Raw genomic sequence first — 15,786 nt, forward strand, 5'->3', positions numbered from 1 at the left:
CTTTGATAAAATCTCGGGTTAACGGGTGGGTGCGGTGCTGAACTCTGTGGGTGCAGGCGGGTGAGGGTCTCCAAAAACAGACCTGTGCAGGACTCTGATGCAAGGTAAAGACAGATGATTAGGTGCGCTGTATCTTTTCTGGTGAAGGGTGTGCCACCTGCTGGTCTCCATGTTATTGTTACTGCCTTTAAGGTTCCACTGTATGGCATTAAACTCTGATAAGTATTAACCACAGATACTGACATGTGCACTTTAAATATTATCAGTCATAACTGTTTCATTCTTTAGTTTACACAGTGATCTTTATTTTATTTAATTTTATTTTATTTTTTACAGAAGACAGAAGAGAGACTGCCTATGAAGAAAAATCTGTACGAACCAACAATTTATCTGATAAATCTTTGAAATCATTCAGTGTGCTCATGTAAGGTGTCAGGAGAGTAGCTTTAAAATAAACAGCTGTGAGCAATGAATGAAAAACATAGTGTGTTCTATTGTTACAACTGTAAGCCATTTTTTCTGTTTCTCTGTTCAGAAAAGCCCCCAGCCTCAGAAGTTGAAGAGAATATTTAGCACTTTTACTCAATACTTTTTCATCAATTTATATCACGTTGAAGACAAAAAAAAAAAAAAAAAAGATCTAAAACATTGTATATATTTATATATAAAATAAATGTGTTTCTCACCTTCCACGGTGGTAGGTCTCTCACCCTCATTCAGCTCGGGTCCTCTACCAGAGGCCTGGGAGCCTGAGAGTTCTGCGCAGTATCTTTGCTGTTCAAAGTACTGCACTTTTCTGGACTGAGATGTCCGTTGTTTTTCCCGGTATCTGTTGTAGCCACTCTTCCAGTTTGGGGGTTACAGCCCCGAGTGCTCCAATCACCACAGGCACCACTGATGTCTTTACTTTCCAGGCTCTCTCCAGCTCCTTCCTTGAGCCCCTGGTATTTCTCTAGTTCTCGTGTTCCTTTTTCTTGATATTACCATCGCTTGGTATTGCGATGTTCACCACCACGGCTCTGCTCTGTTTCTTATCCACCACCACTATGTCTGGTTGGTTCATCACCATCCTGTCAGTCTGTATCTGAAAGTCCCACAGGATCTTGGCTTGGTCGTTCTCCACAACCTTTGGAGGTGTTTCCCCCCTTGATCCTGGGGTCTCCAGCTCGTACTCTGCACAGATGTTTCTGTACACTATGCCCGCCACTTGGTTATGTTGCTCCATGTATGCTTTCCCTACCAGCATCTTACACCCTGCAGTTATGTGCTGGACTGTCTCAGGAGCCTCTTTGCACAATCTACACCGTGGGTTTTGTCTGGTGTGGTAGATCTGGGCCTCTATTGCTCGAGTGCCCAGGGCCTGCTCCTGAGCAGCCAGGATGAGAGCCCCTGTGTGTCCTTCTGACCAGCCCTCTCAAGACATTGGTAGGATTTCTTAATATCAGCCACTTCAGTTATGTTCCGGTGGTATGCCCTGTGTAGGGGTTTGTCCTGCCATGATGGTCCTTCCAGCACCTCTTCCTCTGGACCCCACTGTCTGAGACATTCTCTGAGCACCTCATCTGTCAGGGCCTTGTCCTTGATGTTCTCAAGGAGCTTGGATGTTTCATCCTGGACAGTGGTTCCCACACTCACTAGTCCTTGGCCTCCTTCCTTCCGGCTTGCGTACAGTCTCAAGGTGCTGGATTTGGGATGGAACCCTCCATGCATGGTCAGGAGCTTTCATGTCTTAACATCTGTGGTCTGTATCTCCTCCTTTGGCCAGCTTATGATTCCTGCAGGGTATCTGATCACTGGCAGGGCGTAGCTGTTGATTGCCTGCGCCTTGTTCTTGCCATTGAGCTGGCTTCTTAGGACTTGCCTCACTCTTTGCAGGTATTTGGCCATAGCCGCTTTCCTTGTTACCTCTTCGAGGCTGCCATTTGCTTGTGGGATACCAAGGTACTTGTAACTGTCCTCAACATCTGCTGTTGTTCCCTCTGGGAGTGCGACCCCCTCTGTGTGGACTACCTTCCCTCTCTTTGTCACCATCCTGCTACACTTCTCAAGCCCAAATGATATTCCAATGTCTGTGCTGTAGATCCTGGTGGTGTGGATCAGTAAGTCGATGTCTCGCTCACTCTTTGCATACAGCTTGAAGTCATCCATGTAGAGGAGGTGACTGATGGTGGCCCCGTTTCTGAGTCAGTATCCATAGCCAGTGCGGTCGATTATTTGGCTGAGGGGGTTCAGATCTATGCAGAACAGCAGTGGGGACAGTGAGTCCCCTTGGTATATGCCACATTTGATGGACACTTGTGCAAGTGGCTTACCATTGGCTTCAAGGGTGGTTTTCCACAACCGCATCGAGTTTGCAATGAAGGCCCTTAGAGTCCTGTTGATTTTGTTCAGCTCCAAGCACTCAGTGATCCATGTGTGTGGCATTGAGTCGTAGGCTTAATAAATCCAAATAAATAAATCCAGGCAGTGCACAAGTTGGTCTTAAGGGTTCTGCAGTTGCAGGCGACTGTTTGGTCAACCAGGAGTTGGTGCTTTGCTCCTCTGGTGTTTTTGCCGATGCCGTTCTGTGCTGTGCTCATGTATTGATCCACGTGCCCACTTATCTTGCCACGTGCCCACTGATGCCTGACATGAGCTAGCATAATTGGATGGAACTGCACCCTTTGAGGGATCCTTCAGGATCAGGATCATACGCCCTTGGGTTAGCCATTCAGGGTGAGTCCCATCCCTTAGCAGCTGGTTCATTTGTGCTGCCAGGTGCTCATGGAGAGCAGTGAGCTTCTTTAGCATGCATGGATCATGGGCCCGGTGCGGTCCAGTTTTTCATACCTTAGACTCTTTCCTGGATGTCTTCCACTGTGATGGTGACTGGATTCTGTTCAGGGAGGTTGCTGTGGTCTTCTCTCAGATCCACCAGCCACTGTGCATCGGTGTTATGTGATGCCTCCCTCTCCCATATGCCTTTCCAGTACCTCTCAGTCTCCAGTCTTGGTGGGTCTGCTCCAGTTATTACCCTGCCACTGAGCGTACACTTTCGCCGGTTGTGTTGCTTCAGGTATGGGCATCAGGTTGTACCTCTTGGGTACTTGCTTTTTCATTGCACCTTTCTGGACCTCTGACAGTTCCCTCACTTCTCTCCTCGCCTCCTTGATTTTAGCCTCTAACCGTCTTTTCCATCGTGGGTATTACATCTCATGGCTCCCATGGTTGCTCTTATAGCCCAGCACCTCTAGGATCACTGCTGCTGAAGTGTATATCAGCTCATTGGTTTCAGTGATGGTTGTGGTAGGGATCGCTCTCAGTGCTGAATTCACATCGTCTAGAAGACTTTCAGATGGTACTTCACTTAGCCTCTGTAACTGGCATTGGGGTTGCCGTGTGTTCATTCGGGCCATGATCTTATCTTTCAGGTCAGTCGTTGCCTCGCTCAGTGTTATACTTATTGGGGCTTCGTACCCAAACTCTATTTGGGGAGTTGGTGTCAACTCCCCTCTGACCTGGCGTCCTGGTTCCCCCTTGCCGTAGCATTTGTGTTGTAGCTCGTCAATCTCTAGTTGTGATAGCAGTTACCATTTGTGGATGTTGGAACACTGAGCTACTAGTTGTTTGACCATTAGCTTGGACTGTGGGTATCGTAATAACCATTATTCCCACATCCTGTTCATATAACCCCTCTGACTAGGGTTACTGTAGTAGTAGCTCCAACAGAGCCTTGTTCTCAGATCTCGCCCATTTCCTCCGTGTTCCAGTAGCCCATTTTTCATCAAGGTGCCCTGGTTCCCCAGCACCTGATGCAGACCTTGTTTTTATATATATATATATATATATATATATATATATATATATATATATATATAGATAGATATAGATATATAGATATATAGATATATTAGATATATAATGTTTTAGATCGCCACACACCAGATTGAAATGTGCAGCACTCGGAACACTTCTGCATATTATCAACACATTATCAGTGCATTATCATAACCAGGGGTGTAGTGAGTGTGGTACATGGGGGTACAACATCCACCCACTTCTCCCAACATGAGATATAAAAAATAACAAATATAAAATAGCTACATCTTAAATGTCAAACCGGAGCAAAGGTGAAAACAACCTGCATAGACTCATGAAATCTGCACTACTGTTCTATAATGACCTGAGACATGAAGGGACCAGGACTGAACCAGGAAAACCAGGACTCAACCAGGACTAAACCAGGACTAACCAGGGTAAACCAGGACTGGACTGAACCAGGAATGAACCAACACGAAACAGGACTAAAACCAGGTCTAAACCAGGACTAAATCAGGACTAAATTAGGTCTAAACCAGGACTCAACCAGGTCTAAACCAGGACTAAACCAGGACTCAACCAACACTAAACCAGGACTAAATCAGGTCTAAAACAGGACTAAATCAGGTCTAAAACAGGACAAAAACAGGACTAAACCAAGTCTAAACCAGGTCTAAACCAGGACTAAACCAGAACTGAACCAGGACTTAGTGTTGGGGTGGGCTCAGAGGTGCACCCGTGTAGTCTGTCAGGTGACCGTGGGCAAAAGCATCGGTGCAGAGCTCCATGCTTCACGGAGGTAAGTGCACCTGTAGCCTGATCGTGTTTTGCTCCATGAACTTAGGGTTCTCTCTCTCTCGCTCTCAAGTCCAAGATTAGTCCTGGTTTAGTCTTGGTTTAAACCTGTTTCAGACCTGGTTTANTAGAGCAGTGCAAACAGCATCACACTCCTAGGGAAATACTGATTGGTTGTGATGTAGGTTGTGATGTCATCTCTGCATAACCTCTGTTACAACAGTCGTACATCAGGTACATCGTATGGACTCATTCTAATTTTACTGCTTTACATTTGCAGGTTAAGGAACATGACAGTTTAGGGTTTTGGATTGTTTTCTCAATCATTCACATTTTGTCCTTTCTTCTGACTGCACTGCTCTTTGGCTCATGGAAAGGTATAATATACATTTCATATCTGTGGTGTGCTCAAAATTATGAAAACTTAGATATTATGATGTTATATTATGCAAAATCATTTTTTGGAGCTTTCTACCATGTTATACTCGTACTGTTATACTTATATTGTTCCCTCATCAAAAACATGCCTAAAGAGGTTTAGATATCATCCATGCATGTTTGAGTAATCTAGCGATCTCTCCTGGGCCCTATTTGAATTCTCCTTACGAGCCCACAAGCCTACACTAGTATCACCCACGCTCCCACATGACAATTCTCCATAAATATGCAAAAACATGATACAAACTGTGCACAGTGACTTCACAAACCTGATTCGATGTGCAGTAGTTTCAATAGTGGGACACACGCTGATTGTGTTGCAATAGTGCTCTGAAGGGGGAGTGACTTAATGCAAGGAATAAATGGGAAAACACTCTGTTCCACCTTGTGATGTCATGTAGTAATACAGGAAGTGCTCACTGTGTTTTTATACTCCACACATCTTCACTATAATCATCTTGATGATTTCAGCCCTGGAGTTCCAATCTCTACTGAACTAAAGGTAACAGGAGCTTGAAAATGACAGCTTCATGACATCACAAAGTGGAATAGAGCATTTTGAGTTTAAGCAACGTAGACAGACAATTAATAAAAGGATTACCGTATTTTTGGACTATACGTTGCTCTGACGTATGAGTCGCATATGACTCATATGACCAGCCAAAAAATGTGTAATGAAGAAGGAAAAAACATACCATATTTTCTGGGCTATTAGATGCGCTCTTAAGCCTCTAACCCCATCAAAAGACGATGGCGCGCCTTGCAATCCAGAGTGCCCTATACACGAATCCACTCGGATGACCCAGCACGACTTCAGTAAACTATAAAGCCGCACCACCCGCAGAACACACAAACACACATGGAGCAGACAGCGACCACACAGCCAAAAACACCCACAGACACACTCATCACTCCACGCCAACGAGGAACGAAAAGGAGGAACGAACCGAAAAAGCGAGTGCAATGTGCCACTTCTAGACACGACTGAACAACTGAGTCACTGTGAACACGCCGACAATCCATTGGTCCCAGACAGCACCCTCCCTACACGCCACAACTGAACAAAGCCCAGAGTCACCGTGAACGAACAAACAAACAAAACCACTCACCCATCACACTGTTGTGTTTCCTTTAAAGACCCATGTGGTTTATTTGTGAAAAAAGGTTGAAAATAGACCATTTAATGACAGAGTGTCTTATAATCCAGAGCGCCTAATAGCCCATAAAATACGGTATATAAGGGTGCTTTCACACCAACAGTATTTGGTGCGCACCAAATGGTCCATTTGAACCAAAAGTGGTTAGTTCAGTTCATTTGCGTTTGTGTGAAAGCGTCAATCGGACTCGGACCCGAACCAAATCAAGCGGACCGAGACCTCAAAAAAGAGGTGGTCTCGGTTCACTTGAATCCGCACCAAATGACCAACTTTGGTGCGGTTCCTCTGGTGCTGGAACTGACATTTCCTGTTGAAAGTCAAGTTCTAGTAATAACAATAGAAGAGAGAACAACAGACTGTTAATGTCACATATGAACAGTTCTTCAGATAAACTATAACATAAACAACAGAACAAGTTTACCAAACTCTCCATCTCACTCCAAATCACTAAATCCATTCAATTCTTCATCCTCGGTGTCACTTCTGAACAACTCGGCCTCGACCTCCGGAGGTAAACAGAGCGCCGCTTCCTCTTCTGTGTCGCTGTCATCATCCTCAGCATCAGTGGGTGCGAAGCGTTTTCTGCTACGTCAAATGCACCATAGGTGTATCTGCCGTGTCATTGTTTTAACAGCTTCAGTTCGCTGTCAAGTGGAAGAGTGGCAGAAATATACTACAATTTGTTAAAAAAAATGCCAAATTAATCTAAAAACACTTTGGCGACATATACAAGGTATATACACATCACTCGTAGAAGGTAGAAAGATCTGAAAAGTTGATTTTGCATGAGATGGGCCCTTTAACCTGCACTCATGTCTGTTTTGTTTGTATATTTACACAGATTGGATAAGATTGTTCAAAGGCCTCGTGCGCATTGTACGTTTTTCAAATATTTAAATCAACCTATTAATTCCCCATTAAAGGTGCATTGTGTAACTTTTCTGGTGGAGGGTCCATCAAATGCTTTTCTCCATGGAGATGTTTTTACTTGATCTGGTTTGATCTCCATGAAGATAAAAAAGGTCTAATACTGTACCATAAAACATTCCAAACACAGTTACAGGTCAGATCTGTGAAGAGGCAACCCCACTAACGGTCAGAATGTCTGTTTTCTAGATATTTTTGAGCTATAAAACCATATAACTGAATAAATGTAAGGAAATGCTGTTTAAAGTCATACTGTGGAACATTTCAGTCAGAGCAATGAGATAGAAACAAGCAGGTGACAGACCGCCAACCAAAATGTTACACAGTGCACCTTTAACAATAATCATGTTGCTTTTAATGAAATGGACTCTTTATCTCTTTTAGGATCGACTGATTTTTGTTCTCCTTGTGTTGGGGAATGTTATCAACGTGTGTCTGTAAGTACATTTCTTTTTATAAATCTCATTTTGAAGGCAAGACAAGTTTATTTGTATAACACCAGTTATACACAAAGTCGTGCAAAGTGCTTTACACAATAAGAAATGCATTCAAATCACAGGATTAAACCAGGTCTATTCCAGGACTACACCAAGACTACACCAGGACTTAACTAGGACTAAACCAAGACTAAACCAAGACCAAACCAGGACCAAACCAGGACTAAAGCAAGACTAAGGGTTCTTTCACACCGACAGCAGTTGGTGCACAACAAACGTTACAGCTGAACCAAAAGCTCTTAGCCGGGTTTGTTTTCGCTGGTTTAAAAGCTTCAATCGTACTCGGACTCTGACTAACTCAAGCGGACTGAGACCTCAAAAAAGAGGTATAGGAACTTGTTTCTATGGATACATCATTGCTCTGCCTAGAATATTCCCCAATGTGACATTAAACAGCTCTAAATTACATACTGACTACTTCTCATAGACTGTTTAAAAGAAGTGGACTAAGCAAGTGTGACGTCACCCATAGTGTTCAGTACTGCTCAAAAAGCTCGTGATGCTCACGGCTACAGGAGCAAATCTGGAGCCAGGCTCTATGTTATCAATAGGATTTTTTGACAGGTGAAATAGTGAGAAAAAAAAAAAAAACTGACCAAAATGAATGTAAGTCAACTAAAGCCAGAGTCAGAAGGAGCCGGAAGAGCCTCCTGCCACACTTCCTATTTGGCACGCGACAGCTACAGCGTTACATATACATGCTCATACATACAGTCTATGCTACTACTACTACTTACATACTGAATACTTAGAATACTTTTACAGTTGTGCATTTAAATACTACTACTAATAATAATAATAATAATGCATCAGTTTATACAGTGCTTTTCTGGACACTCAAAGACACTTTACAGTTCATTATTCAGTCACTCCACACTTGGTGATGGTAAATTACTATTGCAGCCACAGCTGTCCTGGGACAGACTCACAGAAGTGAGGCTGCCAATCTGCACCATCGGCCCCTCTGACCACCACCATCACTCACGCACACTCCACTTTCATACTAGGCAATGTGGGTGAAGTGTCTTGCCTAAGGACACAATGACAGTTTTTGTGACTGGCGCTGCACTGTGGCTCCTGATTTTCCCAGTGTCTCCCATTCAAGTACTGACCAGCTGAGCTTCTGAGATCTGACAAGATTAGGCTTTGACAAGCCGGTATGGCCACAAATGATAGTGTAAAGACAACTTAATTTCCTATCACTCTTTGGAAAAGTTAAAACTCACACATCCATACACCAATGTTTTCAGTGTTCCTGTAGTTGCATGTGCAGTTATACATTATACAGATACACAGTTTACACAAGACAAGGCGAGATATGAGATTGGGCCCACGACAACAAGACAAGATGGGATTTTAACATAATTCCTAATATATACATTTCACAATTCAGTTTCCAGTTTTTTCATATTGTTGTTTCCATTCTAATACTTTCTGGAACTGTAAGAGATGTAACTCACCAATACTTAACCCTCACAAGGTCATTTTTCTCATGCGTGCAAGATCTTGTGGAAGTTTTGTCTCACAAGATCTTGTATTCCTTTGATTTTTAGAAAAGTAACTGTACTCTGAAAACCGTCAAATGAAAACCTAACTGTACCTGAATACAGCTACTCCAAGTTTATATTCAGAACACATATTCTCGCTTCATGTATTCAGTTACGTCCCTTTTCTGGTGGAGATGTTATTGGTTTGTTTGGAATGTTTCACAGTATGGTGTTAAACTTTTCTATCTTCATGGAGAACCAGCCAGGCTAAATTACAGGTCAGATCTGTGGAAAAGCAACCCTGCTCCCAGTCAGAATGCTTGTTTTTCTAGGTATTTTTGAGCTCTAAAACCAACTCTAATTGAATAAATGTAAGATAGAGCTGTTTAATGTCATGCTCTGGAACCTTCCAAACAGAGCAGGCGACCTGACTCCCAACCAGAAAAATTACACAGTGCACCTTTAAGTCATGAGACAAACAAAAAGTGTGTTGTGTTTTTCTGCCTGTTTTCACAGAGCTCTCTATGGACTCATTAAGAGACCAGAAGACTTCAGCTCACACGTGTTGGCCATCGCCATCTGTAACCTGCTCATGTACCTCGCCTATTACATCATCATGAAGGTAACTGTCATTTTGAATGCTATGGGGACAGTCTGTATGAAATCAGCCATTTTCAAGGAATCTCCCCTATGAGCCATCTCAGATTTGGTTGAAACATTTTCAAAAATTTTCTAAAATCACCAAATGAAAGAATCTCAAATTTTAGCTCAATCCCTTGAGTCATTCTTGATTTATGACCCATTGAAATTTTGGGGCCATGCTCACTTTTTCTGAAGCTTTAATTTATAAGCATGTTTGAGAGACCAGAACTTCATCAAAAATAAAACTAGGAAGCTGACAATTTGTATTGTTATAGATTCTTGGTCATAGATTCTGAATCTGTTGTCAAATCTCCAATTGTCTTCCCTTATAACAAGCAAATAGTGTTTAAGTCTATTAAAGGTAACTGAACCTTTCTGCAGGTAGAGAAGTGCCTAAGCTCCACCAAAAATGACCCGTGAGACTCATTTTCAAGAATTCTATTTGAAATGAAGGAAGTTAATAGTAGATGTTTTTATTACTTTAAACTAATCAGAATATGCCAAAGTTTCTCTGGTAAAAATTTGATCGGCAACCAAATGTGAGATTTTAGGAGCCCACAGCGCCCCCCCCCTTAATAGAGATACCCAATATTTGACAACAGATTCAGAATCTATCTATAATCTACCAAGAATCTACAATAATACACATTTTCAACTTCCTAGCTCTATTTTTTGATGAAGTTCTGGTCTCTCAAACATGATTATAAATTAAGGCTTCAGAAAAAGTGAGCATGGCCCTAAAATTTCAAAGGGCCATAACTCAGGAACGGCTCATGGAATTGAGCTAAAATTTGAGATTCTTTCATTTGGTGATTTTAGAAATTAAACTAGAAAAGCACTCAGAGAGCGCAGACCTCCGCCAAGGACTACAGTCTCCCTCATATTAATTGTGTTTTCCATAAATATTTGTCTCGTATCTTTCAATTTGGAATATGAAAGAGGATCCCATTGTCCATCCCTGAGTCAAATTTCATGGGGTTTGGTCAATAATTAACCGAGATATTGAGAAAACAAAATTTTTGGCCCCATTTACCACAATTTTAACAAAAAATTTCAAAGTGATCCAGAATCCAGGATTTCTTCCGGATCACCCCCAAAATGAAATCAGTTCTTCCTTTTCACATTTCCAACAAATCCTGAAAATTTCATCAAAATCGGTCCATAACTTTCTGAGTTATGTTGCTAACAGACAAACAAACAAACAAACAAACAAACAAACGCCGGCAAAAACATAACCTCCTTGGCGGAGGTAAAAAAAAAAAAAAGTAACCAAATCTGAGACGGCTCATAGGGGAGGGCGGTTGATTTCATATGGACAGACCCTATGGTCTATGGCAGATTTCTGGTGACACTTTAATTTAAGGAGCACATATTCATTTGACCAGAAATACAAATGAAAAAAAAAAAATAAAATAGAAAATGCAAACTCTTTCATACAAAACACACCGCAAACACATATCAACAACTTTTTGGACATAAATGTTTAATTTAGGGCCTTAGCTATAAAACGGCAAAATATCAAGGCTGTAAGTAAACTCAAAATATCATTATTGCCTCAAAACAAAACAAAAAACAAAAACAAAAAGTGCAAAGGCCCCATGACTTTCCTGGTCCAGGGCTCAGAGTCACATCATTTTCTGCATTTCCATGGACTTTATTACATTTGGATTTGTACATTTTGACTGAAATAAACCTGAAATAGCAAGAGATGCACAATTGCACAGACCAAGATGTGAAATTTGCCATTTATTTGAGAAATAAGTGCACTTAGAGCGACTTTTTCAATTGTTATGAACACAGACACTCAGAGCATCGACCATTTTGATTCACTGCACTCTTTGGCAAAGTTTGGACCAATCAAAATGGATGGAGGGTATGAGTTTGGTGAAAAACAAACTTCCTAATGGACACTCTTTTTCCAGAATTCCAGAAATATGCTTGCAAAAAAAAAACTAAAAAAACTTTCTATCTGTTATGGTTGGAAAGTTCTACACAGTTCTATAAAGCATATTCCCAGGCATTGTATATGATACCGTTGGTCTGAAAGGGTTAATGGCAAAAAAAAAATACAGTCCCTGAAAAAAGTCTTGTCGCTTATCCATTTTGTAGAAACAAAAGCTTATAACCTGACTTTAAATTAATCAGTTGGTTTTAGAAATGTCTCATATGAAGCCTAAAACCCTCCCAAATTATGCTCAATATACTAAAATAAATTTGCTTCACTGAAGAAAGATTGATCATTTAATGAACACAGAAAGGTCAGATTTTGGCAAGACAAAAGTTTTGTCGCCTACAGAAAATTGAACCAAATAATTTACTTCAAATACAAAAATATGTTGCATAACGTCAGTGAATGAAGTAGTGGTGCTGTGAGATCCATATTTAATATCTTGTATGACTCCATGAGCTTGAAGGACACATCCATGCAGTTCAACAATGATTCATACAATTTGTTGATGAAGTCATCAGGAATAGCAAAGAAAGCGTCTTACATGCCTCCCAGAGTTCATCAAGATTCTTTGGTTTTGCCTTCCGTGCTTCCTCTTTCATTCTACCCCAGACATGCTCAATGATGTTCATGTCTGGTGACTGGGCTGGCCAGTCCTGGAGCACCTTGACCTTCTTCACCTTGAGAAACTTTGATGTAGAGATAGAAGTATGTGATGGAGCACCATCCTGCTGCAAAATTTGACCCCTTTTATGGTTGGGAATGTAAGAGGAGCTAATACTTCTTGATATTTTAGACTATTGATATTTGCCTTCCACCCTGCAAATGTCTCGCACACCCCCATACTGGATGGAACACAGACCATGATTTTTCTGCCCCCAAACTTAACTGTTTTCTGGGTGAATCTTGGATCCATGTGGCTCCAGTAGGTCTCCTGCAATATTTGCGGTGGCTGTGATGTAAATCAACCGAGGATTCATCTGAGAAATCCACCTTCTGCCACTTTTCCAGTGTCCATCCTTTTAGCAGGCTGTGGGCCTTGGCAAATGCCACACGGTTTTTTAATTGCCTTTTGTTTAGTGCTGGTTTCTGTGCACTGATTCGACCATGGAGGCCATTTGGAGACAGAATTCTACAAACTGTTGTGGTTGACACAGGGACTTGAGGTGACCAGGCCTGGTGGAGTCTGCTGCAGTGGAAAAGGGGGCCTTGGATTTTCCAAATCAACAAACAGTCCTCCCGAGCAGTTGTCTTGCGGGGTCTGCTGGACCTGGGCTTGTCAAAAACATCTCCAGTCATTTCAGATCTTTTTCTTATTCTTTGTACTTGACGCTGAGACACATTGAAGGTGTCACCACCTCAGCAGTGGATCTGGTCTTCAGCCTCTTGATAATTAACGCTTTGGTCTCAGGGTGGATCTTAGGCATGTTGTCAGAGGTCAAGTTGCAGTTGATGTGAAGGTCTGGTGTGCTGGGGTTCTTTTTATACACACCCACTAATTGATTGATCAGTAACTGATCACAGGTGAGGCTGTAATCTAGGATTGGGTGCATCATATGACAAGACGACAAGACGTTTGTCTTGCCAAAATCTGACCTTTCTGTGTTCATTAAATGATCAATCTTTCTTCAGTGAAGCAAATTTATTTTAGTATATTGAGCATAATTTGGGAGGGTTTTAGCTTCATATGAGACATTTCTAAAACCAATCGATTAATTTAAAGTCAGGTTATAAGCTTTTGTTTCTACAAAATGGATAAGTGACAAGACTTTTGTCAGGGACTGTAGTAACATCTTAATACTGCAAATGTGGGCTTACGCAAAAATACATTGAAAGTACTTTATAAATACTAACCTTGATGTAACTGAACACTTATTATGCATTTTACCATTAGTTAGCTATTAGGTGGTCCCTAAAGTGTTACCAAAATTTCCCTGAGGGCCAGAACATTTCCACATTGCAAAACTGGGGTTGTATTGTTTGTGTATTTTCAGTTGTGGTTTAGAGAGAGGATCACCCGGCTGGCCATCCTCTGCATCATCTTCACTGCGATCGTTTGGGGCTTCGCGCTGTACTTTTTCTTCCAGAGTCGCAGCACATGGCAGGTCAGTTTCTCACCTGCAATTTTTTTTAATGTTTAGTATTAAAAGGTGCATTGTGTAACTTTTCATCAAATGCTTTTCTCCATGGGGATGTTATTGCTTTGTCTGTAATTTTTCACAGTATGGCATTAGACTAGAGGTCTGCGCGGGACAGAACTTTCAGTCCTGCTCCCACACTGTGCAGTCCCGCTCCTGCCCGCTCCCGCAAAGAATTGTAATTTTCAGTCCCGCTCCCGCCCACATCTGCGATATTTTGTACCGCTCCCGCCTGCAAGTTCAGGAGGATGGGAACCTTTGCTGTTTTTAAACTCTATCAGACACGGAGAAGCGAAAGGAACTGGGCTGAGGCGCGGTGGGTGGTCCGGCAGCATGGTTAAGTCCTGGCTAAATCCTGTTTTAATCCAGTTTTAGTCCAGGTTTTAGACCTGTTTTTAGACCTGTTTTAGCCCTGGTTTAGTTCTGGTTTAGTAGCGCAGCTGCACGATGTACAGGAGAACTGTCCACGCGGTATACGGAACGGGAGGAGGGACTGTCTGCGCGGCGTACGAGGAGACTGTCCGCGCGGTGTACAGGACGGGACGGGGACTGTTTGCGTGGCGTACGTGACGAGGGGAGACTGTCTGCGTGGCGTACGGGGGAGACTGTCTGAGTGGCGTACAGGACGAGACGGGGACTGTCTGCGTGGCGTATGGGATGGGGGGGGGGACACCAAACCATGAACACCAAACCAGACCAAGTTACAGGTCAGATCTGAGAGGCAGGTTTTTCTAGGTATTTGAGAAGTAAAACCACCTTTAATTGACTGGGGATCCATATTTTAAAAGTCACAAACCTTTGTGTCTTAAGTCATTAGACATTATTCATAAATAATGTGTGGCTGTTTCTCTATGGCCACATGGAAAGCAACTGTGTAAGAGACGAGTTGGGCTTTGTCATTTAATGTGACATTTTTCTATAGAACGTTTGCTGATGTTTTAATCTCCTTTGCTTTTCTTTCAAAGAAATCTAAGGGTCTGTCGGCCAAATCGGGGTGTAGCGTTTCTAAATGTCTCATAAGTTTAGTTGGCTTCAAACTCTCGTTTGCCAGTTTTTCATTGCAGATGATTCACATTGGCCTTGCATCCTGGTTAGGACCAGTGCAATTTATAAAGCCATAATTCCAAAAATAGTCTTTGTTCTGGAGGATGATTCCTGCTCAACAGCATCAATGCCAGCCTCATTTCCATCTGTATTTTCAGTGCTAACAACACTCGTACAGCTTCATTGAGGATTGGCTCCTGATTTATCACCTTCTTTTTGGACAACCAAGCAAACATTTCTCAACTTTAGCTGCAGGACACTCGTTCAGGGCAGATAGGATTCACTGACTCACTAGCTCCCTCAGGTTTCAGAACTGTATATTGCAGACCGACATGCAGATCGTGACAAGGCAACCCCCAAAAAATCTTCTTTAAAGTGCCTTTGCCAGGTTGGACAACTACTTTCAATAAAACACACTACAGCCTCCACCATGAACACACCATGTCATAATAAATGGTACCAAACCAAAAGTCTGTCTCCTGCCACTCCCTCCTAGAGCCAAATTCTAGTCTTGTGGTCAAAAGCCCATACGACTACTCTAATACCCTGTAATTACCGTGTACCATCGTATTTATATTATATCCAGTGACACAGGTGTAAAATGTTTTATGTTGAAAATTTGACTTCCTGTTTGGAAATCACAACATCACGCCAGGGAATTCTATAACTGTTCCCAAGCAATCTGCTTATATTTATTCAATTTTCCATTTGAATTTTATTCAATTTTTCCTCTAATGTACACAGAAATTAATATTTGATTAATAAATATGTAAGAAAATGTCAACAAAATAAATGTGTTAACTTTGAAAGTGTGTCTTGTGTGTAAATTGTTTCGAACTTTTGGGTAGAATTCTCTTTTTCAACTTTTCTTTGCAAATTGCTTCTAAAAGTATAATTTACACTTACAACTGGTTT

The 15,786-nt window shown here is 41.9% G+C and overlaps 1 protein-coding gene across 1 annotated transcript in view; it reads left to right on the top strand.

The window, feature by feature from the left end:
* The window catches only part of LOC110174943 (polyunsaturated fatty acid lipoxygenase ALOX15B-like), a 123,568-nt gene that overhangs the window by 71,650 nt on the left and 36,132 nt on the right, over positions 1-15,786 (top strand). The gene's annotated exons all lie outside the window — the stretch shown is intronic.

The sequence above is a fragment of the Boleophthalmus pectinirostris genome, unplaced genomic scaffold, assembly GCF_026225935.1.
Source record: "Boleophthalmus pectinirostris isolate CB_2022bp ecotype Guang Dong unplaced genomic scaffold, ASM2622593v1 HiC_scaffold_20, whole genome shotgun sequence".
Taxonomy (NCBI): Eukaryota; Metazoa; Chordata; class Actinopteri; order Gobiiformes; family Gobiidae; genus Boleophthalmus; species Boleophthalmus pectinirostris.